The sequence below is a fragment of the Ambystoma mexicanum genome, chromosome 11, assembly GCF_040938575.1.
Source record: "Ambystoma mexicanum isolate Mex_15411 chromosome 11, UKY_AmexF1_1, whole genome shotgun sequence".
Classification (NCBI taxonomy): Eukaryota; Metazoa; Chordata; class Amphibia; order Caudata; family Ambystomatidae; genus Ambystoma; species Ambystoma mexicanum.
In genome coordinates this window covers 969,940,800-969,965,426 of record NC_090934.1, presented here as the reverse complement: position 1 = coordinate 969,965,426, position 24,627 = coordinate 969,940,800, and the positions used below count along the sequence as shown (strand labels likewise).

Sequence of the window (24,627 nt, the reverse complement as noted above, 5' to 3'; positions counted from 1 at the left end):
TGCGGTGGCAGCCTCCACCAGGCCCCCACTCATGTCTCCCACCCCCACACCCCCCCAGCACTGAGGGGCACCCTCCACCAGGCCCCCACTCATGTCCCCTATCACCCCCACCCCCAGCAGTGCAGGGGCAGCCTCCACCAGGCTCCCACTCATGTCTCCCACCCACCCCACCCCCCAGCACTGTGGGGCACCCTCCACCAGGCTCCCACTCATGTCTCCCACCCACCCCACCCCACAGCACTGTGGGGCAGCCTCCACCAGGCCCCCACTCATGTCTCCCACCCCCCCAGCACTGAGGGGCACCCTCCACCAGGCCCACACTCATGTCTCCCACCCACCCCACCCCCCAGCAGTGCAGGGGCAGCCTCCACCAGGCCCCCACTCATGTCTCCCACCACCCCCACCCCCCAGCCACCAGGGGCAGCCTCCACCAGGCCCCCACTCATGTCTCCCACCACCCCCACCCCCCAGCCACCAGGGGAAGCCTCCACCAGGCCCCCACTCATGTCCAACTCATGTCTCCCTGCACCCCCACCCCCCAGCAGTGCAGGGGCAGCCTCCACCAGGCCCCCACTCATGTCTCCCACCCCCCACCCCCCCAGCACTGAGGGGCACCCTCCACCAGGCCCCCACTCATGTCCCCCTGCACCCAGGTCCTCACAATCCCCAATCATGTGCGTTATGGTCAGCCTCCACAGCCAAAAGGCCCTACCAAGTAACCCATTCACCCACATGGAAATGGAAATTACATGTTACACCCCCAATGTTCATAAAGCAAATGAACCCATGTCCGTCACACACAATGGTTGCAATTGAATGGGAAAACACCCAACATGACATGCATGAAACCAATGAGATGATACCACACAGTGAAGTATGAAAACAAAATTGTATTAAAAAAAATTGAATGCAAATGAAATGAAACAAACTACAATGGCAATAAAAAAAAGATAAGCTGCATGTCCGTCAAAAAAAATAAAAAATACAAATCCAAATTCAAAAAAATGTTGTCCAAAGTCACATTAAAAATAAAATCAATCCAAGACAGAAAAATAAATGCAAAGACCAGTGCTCCATGGTGAATGAATAAAAACAAAAAAAATAAAACAATCCAATGAAGAACTATGTACAAAACATCCAAGGGTCCATGAGCTCAACTGAACAAAGGAAACCTACAAAAAACCCTAACTAAAATGCAACTATATACAAAAAGTGGAGCAGTGTCCGTCGACTCCAAATCATAAGAAGAAACAAAAGAAACCTAAAACTAAAGAACTATATACAAAGGCGGCAGGCAAGTCCAGCGGCTCACTCCGTGGTGTTCCGGGCCAGGGCATCATCAAACTCCTCTTCGATGTCCCGGAGGCGGTCCTGTTCCATGGCCCCAAGGGTCCGCAGGGATGACGCCATCTGCTCCTCCAACCCCCTGCAGATTGCCTCGAGGCACTCGGCCCGCCTCAGGGCCCTCCGCATGGAGTTCTCCGCCCTGACCATTGTGAGCCGCGCCTCTTCCGCCCGCCGCCGCTCCGCACCTATCTGCTGGCCCAACCGCAGCCACAGGGAAGACACTTCCCGTCCTGGGTCCTCCTGCCCTCCGGCCGATGCCTGCCCCTCGGATGTTGATGGCCCCGAGCCATGATGCCTCCCACGTTGACTCTGCTGCTGCCTCCGACGCAACCGCCTCTGCCAGCACGACGGCATCCAGGCTGATGGAATCTACCGACGCCGTCGTGCACGTGCCCTGCCTGATGATGCCGGCACATCCTCCATCTGCTGGGGTACAGTTGCTGTGGTGTCCACCCCTGCTGGACCTCCGACTCCCGACTCTGGCAGGGATGGGATCCCCACCGAGCTGGCTGCATTGGTCAGGGCAGGTCCACAGGGGGCCCTGGTAGAATCTGGGCCGGAAGACGTCAAGGAGAACGACCGGCGTATAGCCTCGACAGAGGAGGAGAGGGCCGCCAGATTGGCCGACACATGCAGGAAACCCCCGAACATGGAAGATCCCAATTGGGCCACGTCGGCACGGTGCTCTTCGTGATGACGTGCGTGCTCCTCCCGGGAAGCACGCACGTCATCACGAATTGCACCCACGCGCATCGCGACCCCAACAGGACCTTCTCCATACGGCCACGGGTCCCCTCGTCCACAGGTGGAGGAGAGTCAGCTGACATGGGCATCCCCTCTACCTGCGGACGGGCCTGGGACGGGGCATCCCTGCTGGTGCATGGTGGTGCACTCACAGGGTCAGGGACAGCGACATGCACAGGCCCCTCCACGGTGACCTGTGCTGCCTCCTGCCCCTGGACTGCACCACTTGCACCAGCAGGGATGCCCCCACCAGGCCCCATGTGCGCCTCAGTGGCGGCCTCCTCCTCCTCTGTGGAAACCACCAACCTGGATGGCTCCTCACCGTCTTCCGCCGTAGCAGGCCCCTGTGGGGGCTCACCCACCCCTTCCGCTGCAGCCGTGCGGGCGTCCCCGCCACCTTGCTCCACAGCGCCGTCTCCGCCCTCTTCTTCACTAGCCGCTGCGTAGAGGGAGACATAGAACACAAGCATCACGGTACTGTACAATGGTCCCCTAGACAGGAAGCAATAGCAGATGAGTACCACTGTCAAAGTACACTTCCATCATGTCCCTCCACAACACATGGGTCAGTCCAGGCAAAACACACACAGTAACAGGCATGGTGCATGCCATGGACATTTCCATACATGTCCAATGGACTCCTGAAACATACAATGATATGGAACTCACATGCATCATGGGTCATGCCTATCACATGCACACACTTCACCTCAGTCACATCCATCTGGCCTCATACACCCCAAACACAGCGGATACAAGGATAACTAGGCTGCATCAGTGAATCTGTGCATTGTCACAGACATGTGTCATGCATCCATGGCATTCACAAGTCACAGACACGCAGGTCAGGCACACAGACATGGCTACCATATATGTACCTGGCATCAGCACCCATCCCTCACCCCCACCCATGTCCAGGAACAGAGACTGGCATGCTCTCATGTGTAAAATCTGCATAGGGCTCCCCATGTCGCATTTAAACACATGCAACAACCATATGGTTCACACATCACTGGTCGCACATGCATTACCATGATGTCCCTGCACACATACATGCGTACATGGCCTATGTCACACATACAGGCAAGTATCAGATAACCAGCACACCGCAACATGCCCTGTCTCGCACAGCAATGCTTGGCCACTTACCGCTCAACTCCAGACGGGTCTCCCTCTCAAGGATCTGGGCGTGGAGCGCTGGGCGTACGCGTTCCAGGACCCTCATCTGGATGGAACTCATGCGGCCCCGGCCGCCCTCCACGAGGCGCCGGGCCTTCACGAGGGTCCTGGACCTCAAGTCCTCCCAGCGCTTTTTGATCTTCTGGACGTCGCGGGTTGCCACCCCCTCCGCGTTGATGGCAACCACACAGTTGGCCCATACCCTCTCCCGTCCTTCCTTGCTGGCGCGGGACGATCCAAAGAGGGCATCATACTGCCCCAGGACATGCTCCACCAGGACACCAACTTCGGTGGCAGTGAAGCTGGTGCCCCTCTGCCCCTCTGGCATGGGGTTGCCACTGGTGCCAGATGTCGAAGTGCCCGACATGGCAACCCCAGAGGCAGGAGTGGGTGGGCAACTGGGTCCTGGGGCTGGGCTGTGGAGCGATGTTATCCCAGTCGGGAGTCTTCTGTTCCAGCAGGGGTGGACACAGCAACTGGACCCCTGCAGATGGCTGATGTGCAGGCACCAAATGGCAGGGCACGGTGGCAGCAGGCAGGCAGGCAGCAGCAGATGGCACGTGGGAGGCTGCTCAGGGCACTGGGGGGGCAGTAATTCGGCCTTCTGGGCAGGAGCGTGGTCTTCCGTGTGTTTTCGCGTGGCCAGCTTGATACGGAGTGATTTGGCACTTGAAAATCCTGCACGTCAGCGTGAAATTCGAGGAAAGGCCCTTAGCGCGTAAGCGCGTCAGCACGCATACGCGATTCTATTGGACCAAAGGCCCTCAGCGCGTAAGCGTGTCTGTGACGTGACCCGCACGGGTGTTTCCCTCATAGCACGTGATAACGGAGCACACGTGGAAAGACTGCACATCAGAGTGTCATCGCGTGTAATTGGATAAAAGTGCGCGTACACGCGATTGGCCTATGTACGTGTATTTCAGGGGTGCGCGGGCACTTACACACGCGAGTACATCAGCGCACGTGTATTCTGGGGTGCGCGGGAATTTCGACACGCTATTGGCCAGGGTACGTGGATTTCAGGGGTGCGCGGGAAGTTTCACACACTCGCGTACAACACGCGCAAAGAAACACGTACGCCAGTAGGAAGCAGGCATACGTCGACCCGCGACGCATACATTTGCGCGCAAAAAACTAACAAGCTCAGACGCCAGGATGAATATACCGTTCCTAGCAGCAGTGGCCGTGGGCTACCAAAGGAGGAGGAGGAGGATAGTCAGGGCCAGAATTTTCACACCCAGAACCAGCCTTTTTGGGATGCCTGATGACCAGGTGTATGGGAGGTACAGGTTTCCACCACACATAATACTGGACCTGGTGAGTGAGTGGGAGGATGACCTCACATCACCCACCCTGTGCTCCCAAGCACTCAGCCCCCTGGAGAAGGTCCTCAATGTACTGCACTTCTTAGCCACTGGATCATTTCAGCGGACAAGTGCCATAGTGGATGGGGTGTCACAGGCCACGCAGTCACGCTGCCTACACCAGGTCTTGAACATCATCACTGCACGGCCATCAGTCCGCAGGCACAGAACACCTGCAGAAAGGCATGCTGCCGCCCTGGATTTTTACGGTGTGGCACGATTCCCCAAAGTGCTAGGTGCCATCGACTGCACCCATGTGGCTCTACGTCCCCCCAGGGCATCCGAGCACATCTATAGGAACCGCAAGCACTGGCATTCCATCAACGTGCAGGTAGTATGTAATGCCAAAGGAATCATCACCTCAGTATATGCCAACTATCCCGGGTCCACCCATGACAGCTTCATTTACCGAATGTTCACCCTAAGCCGGGACCTAGAAGCTGGGCGGCATGGCAATACATGGCTGCTTGGTGAGTATGAATGCCACTGCACATGCATGCATGTCAGATACTGAGCAAGGTCACAACCCCACCAATGATACCCATCACCACCTCCACAGGGGACAGTGCCTACCCTCTCAGCCCCCACATGATGACGCCAATTCGGAACCCCACCACGCCACCCCAGGTAAGATATAACACAGCCCACATTACAACCCGGGGCATAGTGGAGCGCACATTCGGAGTGCTTAAGTCACGCTTTCGCTCCCTTGACCATTCTGGCGGGCAGCTGTTATACGCTCCCCCAGTAGTGTGCAGGATCATAGTGGCAGCATGTGTCCTGCACAACGTTGCAACACGCCGGGGCCTGGCCGTGGACATGGTGGTGCCCCCACATCCCCAACCACAAGCACGCCCGCTGCGCATGGGAGGGGAAAGGGCACGGGGGGAGGCAGCCCGTACACAGCTAGTGGCTAATTACTTCACATAGAAATCACACCCCTGTGGAGTGCACACTGCCCTGGCACATACCATCTGACAATCAATGATGACTCAACCTGACAATGATCCTGAATTTCTGGAGAATCAACCGTCAAAACCATATCAGCCTGAGATTGTTCACCTGGAAGTGTTACAATGTGTGCATACCTACCTACACAGACACCACCAATGCAGTTTTGTGAAAAAACACATTCATGCAGCTAAAATGAATACCCACTTGCAAAATGCAACATGAGGACAGTGCCATGTCACCCAACCCATCCCCAGCACCGCCACACGACACACCATGCCATGTCATGCTATGTGCGGGTAAACAAAGTAATCCCCACAACATGACACAAGTGTCACAAAGTACAGTGTCCATAATTGAAACTCGCGACACCTGAAATGCTCACAGTAATGCAGGACCAACAACACACTTGAGCAGGTATTTAGCAATAACACTTATCAGCTACTGACCCTCAAAACTACCATTAACATGACATTACGAATGTAAGAAATTAGTAGTCTCACCACCTGGAAATGCCTGCATTCCCACCACTTCCAACTGTACAGTGTTGCCGCCATGTAGAGTTGTAGGTGCACTGCTGCCAACATGGACTCCATCTCCAAAGTAGAGGGCCTTGTGTAGACATGAGGAAAGGACCTGCAAATTAGGAGGTAGACATGGATGATGAGTTACACATCTATGCAACTTGCAGTGTACAACACAGCAGCAATATGCACTAGGAATGTATACACAGTATTGACTAGACTACCCACACATGTAGTGGGAGTCCAATGTCACCATGTACGTCAATGTCACTTGGGCACACCCTTTGCAAGCCCATGGAAACGGGAAGCAGGAGGGGTGTGTGTGACAAAAATCCAAGCATCTGAACCAAATACATGACAAGCCTGCATGTGCCCAGCCACAATGCAGCGTATGCCCACGGGAGCCACACAAGGCAACACACTGTCCCAAAAATTTTTTTTTAAAAAAAAGAATAAACAAAAAAAAAATGGCCATTAATGGGCCCGGGGGGGTTGGGGAGGCCACCCAGGAGGTCCGAGGACAGGGTGCACACCAAAACCCACCTGTGTGGATCTTGCGAAAAAAAAAACCTCCATGGGCTCATGGCCCACACGGCTACCCTATTGTGGGAGTATCACTGCTGTCGCTATTCTCACCGTGTGCAGCTGCATCCGGAGGTGGTGGCACTATGGGAGGCAGCCCATGCAAGGCCCTAGTCTGTTCCTCCATGGCTGCAAGCATGCGGGTGTGGTAGGTCTCGTTCTGGAGGATGAGTGTGCGGAGGTCCCCATGCAACAACTCACGGGATGCCCGGACCTCCGCCCTAGTTGCCTGCATCTCAGCTGAGAGCGTACGGGTGAGACGCTCCAGCTGCTGTTCTGTCCTTCGGTTTGTTGAAGCCTCAAGCTCAACAAGAGTCGTCCTGAGGTGAAGGAGTTCCAGCCTCAGGGCTTCCCTGTGGCCCTGGGACTCTATGGAGATGGCTTCCTGCAGAGTCGCCAGTGCCGCCGCCTGTCCCTGTTGGATGCCAACATGTCCTCCCGGTGTGACTGGCAGATGGAGTCGGTTGCCTGCTGTAGTCGCTCCATCAGCCTTTCGGGGGGGACAATGAAGTGGCCACCCTATCCATGGCCTGAGCCATCATCTCTGATGATGCTGCCTGTTGGGTTGCCATACCGTAAATGGATTGCTCCCATGCGGTATTGCCAGCTGGCGTACGGCCACCATGTCGACGGGCACCACACCTGTCTGGGGCAAGGCGAACTGCGCCTTGCTGTGCCGGCACTGCCTGAGGCTGCAGGACTGCATTCCCCCTCTGATCTGCTGGCCCAGGAACAGGATCAGATGTCGCGGAGTGTGACCCTGCATCCGTAACCACCAAAGGCGTACCTGCCAACACTGACATCCCCATTGAGGGTTCTAACCCTGGTGCAGGTGGGTCGGACAGAACAGAATCCCTCCCAGGAACACTCACCTGCGATGGCACGTAGGTCTCATCATCCGAATCAACACCTGAGTACAGCTCGGGGGAGGTGCAGCCAGAGACACCCCTTGAGAGCACGACCTGCAGCAGTTGTGGGTTCTCACCCACCACCACACCACGTCCCTCACTGGTGGTCGGTCGGCCCTCAGACCCCTCCTGGGTCTGCACCATCTCCACAACCCCAGCAGTATCAGGTGCGTCTTCCCCTGCAAAGACATAAAAGAAAACAAATGGAAACAGGCATTAGCACCATGGCACACAATGAGGGCTGAGAAGCAACAGAACCAGTACTTGATTGACACATGTCCATGCCATCACACAGATGGCATGTACCATTGCTATTGAGTGAAGATGGAGAGGAGGGCAGCACTTATTCATTCAGTCCAGTTCCCTCATGTAATAGCTTTTCTAATACAAACAGGTCTGATTTTTCACCTGGAGCTGCCAGTCCAAAATGGTCCGATTGCACAGGGACATGTCTAAACAAATGATATCCAGGTAACAAAGTCACTCCACTTTACCATAACCATGTCAGACATGTGACTAGAGGACTGAGAAATGCCTAGTAAAAGTGGTGGAATGCAAACAATCTGCCTGAATGAACAGAGAAAAATAAGCAACAATGTTGTGGCAAGGTGACACTTCAAGGGCAACTGGCGTGCTGTTGGGCTAAATGTCTACTGTTGGCAGAAGGAATACTGCTATGGCCAAATGCTGCTGCGCAGAATGTATTGCATGAAGCACATGGGTGACCCAAACAACTCAGGCGCACACACCCTCACCTGGCACACAAACAGAAGCCCTCACACACACACCATGCACATGGATGACACACACATGCATGTGCACTCACCGGACAATGCCTCATAATCTGGCAGATCTCCCACGCCTTGGATCTGTTCCTCCGTGACGTAGGTCCCAGCGACTGACTCATGTGGAGTGAGTTCCATGTATTCTACTGGAGACCCACCTCCAGTCACTAGAGTTGCGGCATGACTTGAGGCCATCTTATTCTTTGCACTGCGCTTTAGGTCATTCCAGCGCTTATAGCAATCATTTGCTGTGCGCCTTACGATTCCAAGGGCCCTTACGATGTCCGCAACGGTCTGCCAGTGTGCCTGGCGTTGTGCAGGTGTGGTCTTGGATCCTGCAACAATGACCATTTCGTTATCATGTGCGGACACATACTCGACAAGTGCATTCAGTTCGGCATCCGTGAAGCTGGGCTTCCTCGACGGGCCGGACTGTTTATCCGTGTCTGGGGCATCAGCCTGTGCCGGACGAGCACTCTTCCTCTTCCGCTTGGAAGGTGGTGGTGATCCTGAGTGTCCTATGCCGCTCTGGACACTAGGGGCAGGAGCCCTGGTGGACTCTGTATCAGGAGTGTGGGATTGCACACTCAGCATGGGAGTTGGTGCAGGCATTGGCTCAAGTGTAATGGTGTCAGGGGGAATGTCAGCAGGATGGACTAGGACCGACACTGTCCTGGCTGGGTGTGTGAGAGCTGGGGTGGATGGAGCCGCAGCTGCCCCTGCAGCCTCTCCACCCTGCCTACTTGGGGCAGCAGATGACCTTGCTGCCCCTGATCCACATGGCCTGATGACATCAACGTGCACCAGCGCATGTGTCATAGGCCTGCTGACCTGGAAGTCAGCCATGGAGTCAGCCAGGTCTGGTGCCACAATGGGCTGGTCCAACAAGGGCTGAGCATTGATGGTGTCAGCCACATCACCCTCAACCAGGGGGGGCCGGGGGGGATTATGGGTGCCCTTGACTGGTCCTCCACACATGGGGGGACAGGGTCACCCTGCAAGTAACGACCACGTCCCCTACCGGATCCACCACGGCCACCACTTTGCCACCCTTACGGATTCCTCGCCTCCCAACCATGGCACTGATGTTAATGTGCGTATGGGAGTGGCTGTAAACTATTGTCCTGGGCAATTGGTTGTCAAAGGGGTTGGGTACCAGATGGTAATCGTACCCTAGTGCTCTAGCAAGGCTGAATGTGACCCCTGGGGAAAGATGACGGGTCACGCAACGCACAGGAAGCCCAAAAAATGGAGATAACTTACATGCAAACCCCTTCTAGACCACGTGTACGGAAAAATAAACCTGCACTACGCTGTGGCACCCAGTAACACAAAAATTAACGTATGCGTGTCACACGCAGCCTAGAATGACCTCTGAAGGGGTAGACTACACACGGGGCAAGCACAGATGTTAGATACGTGCGTGACTCACCGTCTGCCAGGAAAAAGAGCGTGAAAAAGAAGCGCGTGTGCGTGTTGGCAACACCCCCGCCAAAAGAAGAATTTTACGCTGTCTGAGGAGACAGGGCAACAGTAGAAGGGAACGCTGTTTGAGGGAACAGGCCCAGGAAAACCAGAAAAAGAGAAAAAAGAGAAAAAGCTGTCAGAGGTAACAGGGAGTACGAACTTGAAACGCCGTGAAGTAAATCGCGTGTGAAACGACAAGAAGTACAGATTTCACCCACTCGCTCCCCACGAAAAGCACGTAAAAGGAAATGGTGTTCTACACGTACCTTTTATGCAGGCCCACATGTCCAGCGTCACTTCCGCGTGTACGCGCTAGGGCCATTTCCACCAATTACACGCTTTGTCACTTCTGCGTGTACGCGCTAGGGCCTTTTCCACCAATTACACGCTTTGTCACTTCCGCGTGTACGCGCTAAGGCCATTTCCACCAATTACACGCTTTGACACTCGGACGTGTCTTTCATTTTTTTAACACGCAACATTTCAAACGTGTGCCATATTCAACGTGCATGTGACTTCATAGACGCGCATACGCTGGTGGCCTTTGGGCCAATGAATGTACAGATGTGTGCTAACGCGCTTACGCGCTAAGGGCCTTTCCTCGAATTACACGCAGACGTGCTGGATTTTCACGTGCAAAATCACTCCGTATCAAGCTGGCCACGCGTTCACACACGGAAGACCACGCTCCTGCCCAGAAGGCCGAATTACTGCCCCCCAGAGTCCTGAGCACGCTCCCACCTGCCATCTGCTGCTGCCTGACTGCCTGCTGCCCACGTGCCCTGACATTTGCTGCCTGCACATCAGCCAGGGGTGCTGTTCTGTGACCACCCCTGCTGGAACCGAAGACTCCCGACTGCTTTTCCATCGCCCCACAGCCCAGCCCCAGGACCCAGTTGCCCACCCACTCCTGCCTCTGGGGTTGTCATGTCGGGCACTGCAACATCTGGCACCAGTGGCAACCCCCGGCCAAGGAGGCAGAGGGGCACCAGCTTCACTGCCACCGAAGTTGGTGTCCTGGTGGAGCATGTCCTGGGGCAGTATGATGCCCTCTTCGGAAGGTTGCGCGCCGACAAGGAAGGACGGACTCGGATCTGGATGGACATCGTGACTGCCATCAACGCGGAGGAGGTGGCAGTCCGCGACTACGAATGTGTCAGGAAGCGCTGGGAGGACTTCAGGTCCAGGACCCTCAACAAGGCCCGGCGCCTCCTGAAGGCAGCGGATGCTAAGGGGCGCCGGGGCCACTTGTCGGAAGATCAGATGAGGGTCCTGGAACGCATATCCCCAGGGCTCCACTTCCAGGTCCTTGAGAGGCAGGCCCGTCTGGAGTCGAGCGGTAAGTGTACATGCATACTGATTGTAAGCTGTGCGTGTGGTGTGCCAGGAGTGTGCAGGTTGAACATGTATTTTTATGTGGGCAAGTAGGGGGGGTGTACAGGGCCGTGAGGGTGACACATGCGAGGGGTCTCATGTGTGACACATGGATGGTACTTGTGTGTGTGGGCTTGCATGGCACAGGATGTGGAGGAATGATTGTCAGGTGTGACATGGATGTCGATCGGAACACTGCGACAGTTGGCAGAGGTGTACACATGCATGCAAGTTTGGTGGTGTGTGTGCATGTGTAGTGTACTCCCTATGTTGCATGTGATGTGTGGATGACCTTTGGCTGCTCATGCTGTTGTATGTGAATGGATGGTGCTGGCTGTTCCAATATGGCTGTGGTATGGCTCATGTGTGCAAGTTGAAATGACATGTGTGTTGGGGATTGTGATGCCATGTCTGAGGTTTACCAATGCCACTCATGTATAACTGTCATGTGTGTATGAGTCCATTGTACAGTGCCCTGATGCCTGTGTTTTCTTTCTCCCTGTCTGCAGCGTCAACTGATGAAGAGGGCCGAGAAGGTGCTGTGGAGCACAGCGGCAGGGGTTGCACCACCAGCCGGAGACGCAAGGCCCGGATCCCCTCCCAGGTTCTAATCTCGTCGGGAAGTGAGGAGTCCGGTGCCGTGTCCCAGGCCGCAGCTGCCGAGGGGAGGTCCAAGAGGCGGAGGTTGGAGTTGGACTCCTCGGCAGCAGAAGGGGCAGCTGGGACCCCACAGGGCCCAACGGAGGAAGATGGCACGGAGTCATCCAGGTTGGTGGGGGGTTTGGAGGAGGAGGAGGCCGTGCAAGCGACAGAGGCGGGGTCTGGAGGTGGGGATCCCACTGGTGCTAGTGGTGCAGTGCAGGATCAGGGACAGTGAGGTGCCTGTGTGCAATCCTGTCCCTGCTCCTGTCACTGCATCATCTTGCACCAGCGGGGATGCTTACATCCAGACCCGTTCTCAGGGAAGGGATTGGCTTACAACACCTGGCCTTCCTCTCCCTGCGGATGTGGCTATCCTGCACCAGGTTGAGCCTGTCCAGGGTGGGGTGGCGTTGCGTCAACGTGCCATGCGAGCTGACCTGCAGTCTTTTCATGATGACTCTGCACGTCTTCTCGCATGGCTCGTTGACCGCGTTGACCCACTGGGACAGCTCACCAGAGCTGGATTCCTCCGTTTCCTGGACCTTGTTCCGACCCCCTCCTCCACGGAACCCCCTATGCCCCAGTCGTCCTCCATGCCATCTTCCCACCCATGTGTCACCTGGGTGCCCTGTGGAGCTGCCTCCGACCATGCGGCCAGGCTGGTGGACAACAGATCCCTGCCACAGTCGGGAGTCGGACGTCCAGCAGGGGTGGCCACATCAACGACTGCACCCCAGCTGGAGGAGGATGTGCAGGCACCATCGGACAGGGCACATGGACAGCAGCAGCTGCAGCAGCAGGAGGCTGTAGGTGGGAGCCACAATAGCTCGGGGCCTTCAACATCGGAGGGGCAGGCATCGGCCGGAGGGCAGGAGGACCCTGGACGGGAAGTGTCTTCCGTGTGGCAGCGGTTGGGCCACGCCATAGATGCGGAGCAGCGGCGGGCGGAAGAGGCGCGGCTCACGATGGTCAGGGCGGAGAACTCCATGCGGAGGGCCCTGAGGCGGGCCGAGTGCCTCGAGGCAATCCGCAGGGAGTTGGAGGTGAACATGTCGGCATCCCTGCGTACCTTCGGGGCCATGGAACAGGACCGCCTCCGGGACATAGACGAGGAGTTCGATGATGCCCTCGCCCGGAACACCACTGAGTGAGCCGCTGGACTGGCCCGCCGCCATTGTATATAGTTATTTAGTGATAGGTTTCCTTTATAGTTTATTTTTATTTGGAGTCGACGGACACTGCTCCACCTTTTGTATATACTTCCATTTTAGATAGGTTTTTTGGTAGGTTTCATTTCTTCTGTTGGGATGATGGACCCTGAATACTTTGTACATAGTTGGACTTTGCATTTGGATATTTTTTTTACTATGAATATTTTTTTCCATGGAGCAATGGTTTTCTATTTCTTTTTTCCCTTCATTTCCTTTTTATGGACTTGAACTTTGGAAGACATTTTTTTGGATTATCATTTATTGATTTTAATTTGAAAAGGGACAGCCAGCTTAATTGTTTTATTTTTTACTTGTGTATTTTGTTTAATTTTGATTGCCATTACTGTTGTTTTTAATACATTATTTTGATTTTTTCATTCTTCAATGTGTGGTTTCATCTCATTGTTTTCATGCATGTCATGATATGGGTTTTCAGGTTCACTTGCAACAATTGTGTGTGTGTGAGACACATGTGTTCATTTACATTGTTTCCATTGGAGTAGTATCATGGGCGCATGTAATACTTGGTTGTGTCTTTGGGCTGTGGTGGCTGGCCATGAGGCCCATGCTTGAGGATTGTCAGGGCCTGTGGGCAGGGGGACATGAGTGGGGGCCTGGTGGAGGCTGCCCCTGCACTGCTGTGGGGTGGGGGTGATAGGGGACATGAGTGGGGGCCTGGTGGAGGCTGCCCCTGCACTGCTGGGGGGTGGGGGTGGTGGTAGACATGGGTGGGAGCCTGGTGGAGGGTGCCCCACAGTGCTGGGGGGTGGGGTGAGTGGGAGACATGAGTGGGGGCCTGGTGGAGGGTGCCCCACACTGCTGGGGGGGGTGGGGGGTGGGAGACATGAGTGGGAGCCTGGTGGAGGCTGCCCCTGCACTGCTGGGGGGTGGGGGTGGTGGTAGACATGGGTGGGAGCCTGGTGGAGGCTGCCCCACAGTGCTGGGGGGTGGGGTGGGTGGGAGACATGAGTGGGGACCTGGTGGAGGGTGCCCCACACTGCTAGGAGGGGTGGGGGGTAGGAGACATGAGTGGGGGCCTGGTGGAGGCTGCCCCTGCACTGCTGGGGGGTGGGGGTGGTGGTAGACATGGGTGGGAGCCTGGTGGAGGCTGCCCCTGCACTGCTGGGGGGTGGGGGTGGTGGTAGACATGGGTGGGAGCCTGGTGGGGGCTGCCCATGGTGGCTGGGGGGTGGGGGTGGTGGGAGACATGAGTGGGGGCCTGGTGGAGGCTGCCCCTGCACTGCTGGGGGGTGGGGGTGATGGGAGACATGAGTGGGGGCCTGGTGGGGGCTGCCCCTGCACTGCCGGGGGGTGGGGGTGGTGGTAGACATGGGTGGGGGCCTGGTGGAGGCTGCCCCTGGTGGCTGGGGGGTGGGGGTGCAGGGAGACATGAGTTGGACATGAGTGGGGGCCTGGTGGAGGCTGCCCCTGGTGGCTGGGGGGTGGGGGTGGTGGTAGACATGGGTGGGAGCCTGGTGGGGGCTGCCCATGGTGGCTGGGGGGTGGGGGTGGTGGGAGACATGAGTGGGGGCCTGGCTGAGGCTGCCCCTGGTGGCTGGGGGGTGGGGGCGGTGGGAGACATGAGTGGGGGCCTGGTGGAGGCTGCCCCTGCACTGCTGGGGGGTGGGGGTGCAGGGAGACATGAGTTGGATATGAGTGGGGGCCTGGTGGAGGCTGCCCCTGGTGGCTGGGGGGTGGGGGTGGTGGGAGACATGAGTGGGGGCCTGGTGGAGGCTGCCCCTGCACTGCTGGGGGGTGGGGGTGATGGGAGACATGAGTGGGGGCCTGGTGGAGGCTGCCCCTGCACTGCTGGGGGGTGGGGGTGGTGGGAGACATGAGTGGGGGCCTGGTGGAGGCTGCCCCTGCACTGCTGGGGGGTGGGGGTGATGGGAGACATGAGTGGGGGCCTGGTGGAGGCTGCCCCTGCACTGCTGGGGGGTGGGGGTGGTGGTAGACATGGGTGGGAGCCTGGTGGAGGGTGCCCCACAGTGCTGGGGGGTGGGGTGGGTGGGAGACATGAGTGGGGGCCTGGTGGAGGGTGCCCCACACTGCTGGGGTGGTGGGGGTGGGAGACATGAGTGGGGGCCTGGTGGAGGCTGCCCCTGCACTGCTGGGGGGTGGGGGTGGTGGGAGACATGAGTGGGGGCCTGGTGGAGGCTGCCCCTGGTGGCTGGGGGGTGGTGGGAGACATGAGTGGGGGCCTGGTGGAGGCTGCCCCTGCACTGCTGTGGGGTGGGGGTGATAGGGGACATGAGTGGGGCCCTGGTGGAGGCTGCCCCTGCACTGCTGGGGGGTGGGGTGGTGGTAGACATGGGTGGGAGCCTGGTGGGGGCTGCCCATGGTGGCTGGGGGGTGGGGGTGGTGGGAGACATGAGTGGGGGCCTGGCTGAGGCTGCCCCTGGTGGCTGGGGGGTGGGGGCGGTGGGAGACATGAGTGGGGGCCTGGTGGAGGCTGCCCCTGCACTGCTGGGGGGTGGGGGTGCAGGGAGACATGAGTTGGACATGAGTGGGGGCCTGGTGGAGGCTGCCCCTGGTGGCTGGGGGGTGGTGGGAGACATGAGTGGGGGCCTGGTGGAGGCTGCCCCTGCACTTCTGGGGGGTGGGGGTGATGGGAGACATGAGTGGGGGCCTGGTGGAGGCTGCCCCTGCACTGGTGGGGGGTGGGGGTGGTGGGAGACATGAGTGGGGGCCTGGTGGAGGCTGCCCCTGCACTGCTGGGGGGTGGGGGTGATGGGAGACATGAGTGGGGGCCTGGTGGAGGCTGCCCCTGCACTGCTGGGGGGTGGGGGTGGTGGTAGACATGGGTGGGAGCCTGGTGGAGGGTGCCCCACAGTGCTGGGGGGTGGGGTGGGTGGGAGACATGAGTGGGGGCCTGGTGGAGGGTGCCCCACACTGCTGGGGGGGGTGGGAGACATGAGTGGGGGCCTGGTGGAGGCTGCCCCTGCACTGCTGGGGGGTGGTGGTGGTGGGAGACATGAGTGGGGGCCTGGTGGAGGCTGCCCCTGGTGTCTGGGGGGTGGTGGGAGACATGAGTGGGGGCCTGGTAGAGGCTGCCCCTGCACTGCTGTGGGGTGGGGGTGATAGGGGACATGAGTGGGGGCCTGGTGGAGGCTGCCCCTGCACTGCTGGGGGGTGGGGTGTTGGTAGACATGGGTGGGAGCCTGGTGGGGGCTGCCCATGGTGGCTGGGGGGTGGGGGTGGTGGGAGACATGAGTGGGGGCCTGCTGGCAGGTGCCCCACAGTGCTGGGGGGTGGGGGTGCAGGGAGACATGAGTGGGGGCCTGGTGGAGGCTGCCCCTGCACTGCTGGGGGGTGGGGGTGGTGGGAGACATGGGTGGGGGCCTGCTGGAGGCTGCCCCTGGTGGCTGGGGGGTGGGGGTGGTGGGAGACATGAGGGGGGCCTGGTGGAGGCTGCCCCTGCACTGCTGTGGGGTGGGGGTGATAGGGGGCCTGGTGGAGGCTGCCCCTGCACTGCTGGGGGGTGGGGTTGGTGGTAGACATGGGTGGGAGCCTGGTGGAGGGTGCCCCACAGTGCTGGGGGGTGGGGTGGGTGGGAGACATGAGTGGGGGCCTGGTGGAGGGTGCCCCACACTGCTGGGGGGTGGGGGGTGTGAGACATGAGTGGGGGCCTGGTGGAGGCTGCCCCTGCACTGCTGGGGGGTGGGGGTGTTGGTAGACATGGGTGGGAGCCTAGTGGAGGCTGCCCCTGCACTGCTGGGGGGTGGTGGTAGACATGGGTGGGAGCCTGGTGGAGGCTGCCCCTGCACTGCTGGGGGGTGGGGGTGGTGGTAGACATGGGTGGGAGCCTGGTGGGGGCTGCCCATGGTGGCTGGGGGGTGGGGGTGGTGGGAGACATGAATGGGGGCCTGGTGGAGGCTGCCCCTGCACTGCTGGGGGGTGGGGGTGGTGGTAGACATGGGTGGGAGCCTGGTGGGGGCTGCCCCTGCACTGCTGGGGGGTGGGGGTGGTGGTAGACATGGGTGGGGGCCTGGTGGAGGCTGCCCCTGGTGGCTGGGGGGTGGGGGTGCAGGGAGACATGAGTTGTACATGAGTGGGGGCCTGGTGGAGGCTGCCCCTGGTGGCTGGGGGGTGGGGGTGGTGGTAGACATGGGTGGGAGCCTGGTGGGGGCTGCCCATGGTGGCTGGGGGGTGGGGGTGGTGGGAGACATGAGTGGGGGCCTGGTGGAGGGTGCCCCACATTGCTGGGGGGGTGGGGGGCATTAGACATGAGTGGGGGCCTGGTGGAGGCTGCCCCTGCACTGCTGGGGGGTGGGGGTGGTGGTAGACATGGGTGGGAGCCTGGTGGAGGCTGCCCCTGCACTGCTGGGGGGTGGGGGTGTTGGTAGACATGGGTGGGAGCCTAGTGGAGGCTGCCCCTGCACTGCTGGGGGGTGGTGGTAGACATGGGTGGGAGCCTGGTGGAGGCTGCCCCTGCACTGCTGGGGGGTGGGGGTGGTGGTAGACATGGGTGGGAGCCTGGTGGGGGCTGCCCATGGTGGCTGGGGGGTGGGGGTGGTGGGAGACATGAATGGGGGCCTGGTGGAGGCTGCCCCTGCACTGCTGGGGGGTGGGGGTGGTGGTAGACATGGGTGGGAGCCTGGTGGGGGCTGCCCCTGCACTGCTGGGGGGTGGGGGTGGTGGTAGACATGGGTGGGGGCCTGGTGGAGGCTGCCCCTGGTGGCTGGGGGGTGGGGGTGCAGGGAGACATGAGTTGTACATGAGTGGGGGCCTGGTGGAGGCTGCCCCTGGTGGCTGGGGGGTGGGGGTGGTGGTAGACATGGGTGGGAGCCTGGTGGGGGCTTCCCATGGTGGCTGGGGGGTGGGGGTGGTGGGAGACATGAGTGGGGGCCTGGCTGAGGCTGCCCCTGGTGGCTGGGGGGTGGGGGCGGTGGGAGACATGAGTGGGGGCCTGGTGGAGGCTGCCCCTGCACTGCTGGGGGGTGGGGGTGCAGGGAGACATGAGTTGGACATGAGTGGGGGCCTGGTGGAGGCTGCCCCTGGTGGCTGGGGGGTGGTGGTAGACATGGGTGGGAGCCTGGCGGGGGCTTCCCCTGCACTGCTGGGGGGTGGGGGTGATGGGAGACATGAGTGGGGGCCTGGTGGAGGGTGCCCCACACTGCTGGGAGGGGTGGGGGGTGGGAGACATGAGCAGGTGTGCAGGGTAGTCCCCTGTTTTGTGGGCTGCCTGCAGGGGCCGTGGAGGGTGTACAGGGAACACCTGTGAGGACCCACCCAGCCTAATCGCGTGTGTAACTTCCCACGCACCCCTGTAATACACGTACCCAGCCAATTCGCGTGTGATAATTCCCGCCCACCCCTGTAATACACGTACCCAGCCAAATCGCGTGTGATAATTCCTGCGCACCCCTGTAATACACGTACCCAGCCAAATCGCGTGTGATGATTCCCGCGTACCCCTGTAATACACGTACCCTGGCTAATCGCATGTAAAACTTCATGCGTACCCCTGTAATACACGTACCCAGCCAAATCGTGTGTGATAATTCCCGCGTACCCCTGTAATACACGTACCCTGGCTAATCGCGTATAAAACTTCACGCGTACCCCTGTAATACACGTACCCAGCCAAATCGCGTGTGATAATTCCCGCGTACCCCTGTAATACACGTACCCTGGCTAATCGCGTGTAAAACTTCACGCGTACCCCTGTAATACACATACCCTGGCTAATCGCGTGTAAAACTTCCCGCGTACCCCTGTAATACACTTACCCTGGCTAATCGCGTGTAAAACTTCCCACGTACCCCTGATTTAAACGTTACCCGCTTTGCGTTCCTTGTTTGGCAGCCCTGTAAACTGGTCCAGGGTTAGCGCAGCCCTTTGCGATGATTTAGCGATTTTGATGGCTTTTCCTTGCGCGAGGGCATTCTTGGGGGCGTTACTGGCGCTGCTGCAGGGTCGCTGCGATACTCTGCGCCACGGCTGGTTTGGGAGCCTAAAATCCATGAATACGCTGTGCGCGGAAATCGGTTTTGGCGCACGCGCCTGGCGCAGACAATCGCACGCAGACACTCTGCGCCAGCCGCTTGCGACACTTTTCTGCGAAATTCTATGAATTACCCTGAAAATGCTTTGGTAAAAAGTATATACCTTAGAACAAGTAAGGGAAAAAGTAACGGAGGGAGGCGGGAAACCAAAATATAGTCAGAAGTAGAGTAGGATGGCTATATTGTGAAGCCACAGCGTCTGTGTCGACCTAAGTGCCCGCCTGAATACGGATTGGAGGAGCCATTGCCATCGGAGGGTGGAGGAGCTTTCAACCGCTCAGGTGGGTCCTATGTTGGCAACAGAGGACTGGGCTTTGCATTTCATCAGCTTCACATTAACTGGCCATCCGTTAAGGATAGTTTCCTAAGCATTTAGCTACAAGAAACATTTGCATGAAAAACGGAAAACATTTTCCAAGAGAGTGCAAGACCAACACCCAAACATCAGTTATAATACAATGTCTACACAAATGGACAGAGAAAGTGCGCGTAAGGAACAAGCAGTGTTTTTATTTTGTGAGAAACAAACTGGAGGTGCTACAAACAAAATTAGCAAAAAAGTGCCAGAAATTCAGCCCAACAATGAAGTGAGGCTATTGAGAGAATTAGAAAAATTGCAAAGACAGGAAATAAGTAAATGGTGGGAAGAATATTCCTTGCAAAATTACATCGATGTGGGACGCATCCCAAGAGGTCTGCGCATATTAATCACACCCACCTCCCAAGATCAGGATCCTGCAATGTTGGAAGAATGGGGGCAATCAAGTAATACCTGCTCAGTGACTTTTCTTCGAATCCTCATCAAATACGCCAAAGTTGATCGAGAAAAACTCTTGACAAAAATACAGGAAACAGAATAAGCTTCACAGGCCATTAGTCCAAGTGAAGAAGGAAAAGCCATCCGTCTAAGCATGGAAAAAGGATATAAGTAATTCGAGGAAGAAATTAAGCTGAGGAAACAGCGGAAATTCTTGCGGGATAAAGATGACTATGAGACGGGAACAGTTTTGACATTTGCCAAAAGGTTCAATACTCTAAGACAGAAACTCCCAATAGTCACACCCAACGCAGAAAATAATATGCTCAGCGAACCATCATCCTCAGATATTGACACCACAGAAAGCGAAAGCGAACAGCCCCAGAGAAAGTTGAATTTTTTAGAAGAAATGAGACTTTTAGGAATGGATGGCAGAAACAAAAACAATGGCAAAACAACCAGAGGAAGAGGGCGAGGAAAACCAACCAAGACGCGAGGATCAAAAAAACAACGAGGAGCTACTGCCACAGAAATCGCAGCAGCAGAAAAGACAGACAGAAAAACATGCTCTGGGACAAAAAACGAATGCAAGAACAAAGCAAAATACCAGACATGTCTATCATTAACCTCACATCACGAGAATTTACCCGCGAAGAACAAACTGTACTAAGGTTGGGTCTTAATTTTTGCCCTACGTCCCCATACAATTACGCTGAAACTAGAATTGACTTTCACAAGTATATGCGTAAAATTCGGTCAAAAAAGTTTTTTGCCATAAATCCACCAGCACCTAAAAAAGATGAGCCTCTGGGTGGCTATACCCCTGTGACAATTGAGGATTCACATATATTATGTGACCTCATCCATCTCGAAACGGAATGGCAAGACAATGAAGACATCAGTGACCCACATTGGGAACTAATGACTATACAAACTGATTGGCCCAGTAAAAGTAAACTTAAATTACAATCACACTTCAATCCGATGTTTAACCCAGGAGGGCATGTTGAGGCATTTCAAGACCTGGTTATAAGTGATCTGAAAAAATTCAGAAAAAAGAAAATGAATATGAAAGATAATCTAACTCGTCGTGAGCAGGAGATCTTGTCCAATCTACGCAGAATGGATGACTGTGTATTAAACCCTCAGACAAGGGGACTAACATAGTCATTATGAATCGGCAAGATTATATTGATGAGGCCAATAGACAACTTAAGGATACTGACTGTTACAGGCTACTGGCCACAGATCCTACAGCAGAGATGAACAATACACTTTTTGACCTGCTCACGAAATGGAAAGAGAAAGGACTGCTTGATGAGGACATCTGTAAATACCTACATCCGCAATTTCCGGTGATGCCTACTGTTTATTTCCTACCCAAGGTGCACAAGAACAAAACTAAACCACCAGGGAGGCCGATAGTTACTCTATGTGGTGCACTACTTGAAAATATATCAAAATTAGTGGATGAAACCCTTATTCAATTCGTCACCACTCTACCGTCATACTTACGCGATACTAAAGACTTCCTCAATAAAATTGATGGGATACCTTGGGAAAAGACATACATAGTAGCCACACTCGATGTGGTCTCTTTATACACATCCATCAAGCATACCGATGGCCTCAAATCATGTGATTACTTTCTAAAAACCAGATCACTTAACTTTTTAGAACATGGCAAGATGATTCTGGAAATGATTAACCTATGTTTGACAAATAACAGTTTTTTGTTTAACAAGAACTTCTACACTCAGTTGCAAGGTACAGCTATGGGAACAACATTTGCTCCTTTGTACGCTAATCTCACTATGGGCTGGTGGGAGAAGTTTGAAGTTTGGACATCTACTAACGCTGGAAATAATGATAAGGTTGTACTTTGGCCACGTTATATAGATGACCTGTTCATTATCTGGGATGGGTCTACTACTGAATGGTTGGAGTTTGTCCAATTACTTAACATCAATGTATTTGATCTACAGTTCACCAAATCCCATAGCAAGACTGCTATCGTCTATTTAGATATTCTTGTTATTGTGGCAGAAGGTGAACTAGTGACAGAATTGTATCGCAAACCTACCAGTTCAAACGTACCACTACATGCTATAAGCAACCACCCCACAGCCCTGAAGTGGAGCATACCTTATGGCGAATTTATTCGCATAAAACGCAACTGTTCCCAACTTGAAACCTTTGACAAAGAATGTGGTATCAAGGCCCTTAAGTTCTTACAAAAAGGTTACCCCAAAAAAGTGTTGGAAAGAGCGTATAATAAGGCACGAGAGAAAGATTGCTCTATTTTGTTGATGTCCAAAGTTCCAATAGTAACCAGTTTGGAAACAGGAGATACCAGATTCATTTGAACATATAGTAAAGCTTCCAAAAATATACGTCATATAATGCATAAACATTGGCATATATTGAAACAAGATGAACATTTGCGAAGCATTCTGGGTAATAACATCAACATCACATTTAGACGCTCTGCCTCATTAAGGGATCACCTTGTATCCAGTTATATGTGTCCCAAAATCGTCTCAACAGGCCAAAGTTGGCTCGGAGCAATACCAGACGGTTTCCAGAAATGTACGAAATGTAAAGCGTGTAAATTTGCCAAGAATACAAAAAACTACCTTCATCCAATATTACACAAAAACATGATTATTCAATCTCATATCACCTGTGAAACTGAGTATGTTGTGTATGTGCTCACTTGCCCTTGTGGCAAGTGGTACGTTGGTAGTACCATTGGCAAATTGAGAATACTGCAACACATAAGAGCCATCAAGAATATTGATTCTACGTATCCGATGGCTCTACATTTTCAGGAAATACATGGAGGCAACCTTCAAGGTTTTGCCTACTTTGGGATACATGCTATTCCAAAGGCACCTAGAGGAGGAAACCGTGAATTGCTCCTTAGACAAACTGAGACGAAGTACATACTGGATCTAGAAACTAAGAAACCCAAGGGACGCAATCTGGATGAGGAACATTATACTTTTCTTGGGACCTAAACTTATTATCTGTAATTGTCTTATGTATCTTGAATTGTATTCAGTCCTGAGTTTTTACTTTGAAACCCCCCTGTGTCAACTCTTTGCATTTTTCTGTAACTCTCTGGGACACATCTGACATAATTTGTAGTTCCATTAGCTGGACTGACATATATGGGATTACTTTGTGTTATTTATTACAATTGCACACAGGTCTTTATGCTATAGGGTTTGTTGATACCACCGTTATTTCTCACATTAGCTTGTAGGTTTTAGAGTCTATCAATTCAATATTCTAAAGACAGTCATTGAATGAATTTTAGATCTCCTTTTACTTCCAGCTATCTAATTTTAATGTTTTCTTTCCTATTTCTATATGAAGGGTGAGCAATTTTATTGCTATGTTATCTAGGAACTTTATTTTAACCCGCAGTTATATTCCATGCTAGTGTTTTTTAAAGTGTCCCCCCTCTTTTAATGCACATAAGATTAGTTACGATTATTGTTCTGGTGTGATTTTTTAATTAGGGTTTTATCCTTTGTCGCAGTCTTGTATTTCAATTGTATTATCATTTGTACAGTTGTGTATATAATCTGTTGTTCCAACATTAGGGCTATGAATGCACTAAGCACTTTATATACCTTTGTATAGGATTTTTATGCTGCTATATTGCTATTTGCACATTACCCGTTGGGGTTAGCTATTGCGATTTTGCACATGCACTTGCACTTTATGCATCTCTATATGCAGTATATGCAAAAAGCAGTCTGTGATGCATTAAGGCACTTGCACTTTCATCAGATAGCCTATTAACAATATGATGTAAGGTCATTTCTAGCATATGTCACAAGTTATATTGACACATAGCTTTTTGCAATTCGTTTTCGAATTGCAGGAATAATATTTGCAAGCTAGCCGGACTGCGACCAATGAACACTATGAAATACACTGGTATTTTGTCTGTGTGTTTTTTGACATCAGAAAAACGTGTTTTAGACTAATAAATAAACACGATACACGCAGCACTACACATACATATACACCTAATTTAATACACACTTAAAATCACACATTCCCCCAAAAAAATATAATACACCAAAAAATGTAACATCTGCAATAGGAGGACATTTTTGAAGTTTAATATGTGTGGTATACATGTTGAGAATAGCGATATATCGCCAGCCAATTGGATTTGCCCAACAAATGTATTGCATGCAATTCAATGTTTTTAATGTAACCCACTGTGGGTTTAAACACTTTCAAACATGGCGGATTTCGTGTCAGAAAATGGCTATCATTGTTCAGGACAATCTATCCTTGCATACCATAGAAAATATACGGGTTTAAATGGACTTCTTTTGTTTCTGCACCCTCATCGTGATCAAGCGGCTAGCTTTCCCGCGAAATGCGTCGTTGTCCGCATTTTTCTCTTGTCCATGGCATTTCATTAAAGAACATTTTGGACGTTTGGACGACTGCTGGTCTTTTGCTACTCTGGGTCTAGTGTGGAATCACCACGTTCGTTTTCTGGAGTGCACTCCGACATCCTCATACTGTGGCACAAGGCTATTTCATATATATATATATATATATATATATATATATATATATATATATATATATATATATATATATATATATATTTCTGAGGCTTGTGGAATCTGCTTAGATCACATGCTGTGCATAGGCCGACATCTAGTGGAAGCTGCAGAGTATTACATTTTGTTTTTCGAAACTCGAAAATGGGCGTCGACACATGGCGTGCCAGTAATACTATCCCTAGT

General features: G+C 54.3%; 1 long non-coding RNA gene across 1 annotated transcript in view; it reads left to right on the top strand.

Moving 5' to 3' along the window:
- Window positions 1-24,627, top strand: part of LOC138503975 (uncharacterized) — a 487,513-nt gene that overhangs the window by 53,858 nt on the left and 409,028 nt on the right. The gene's annotated exons all lie outside the window — the stretch shown is intronic.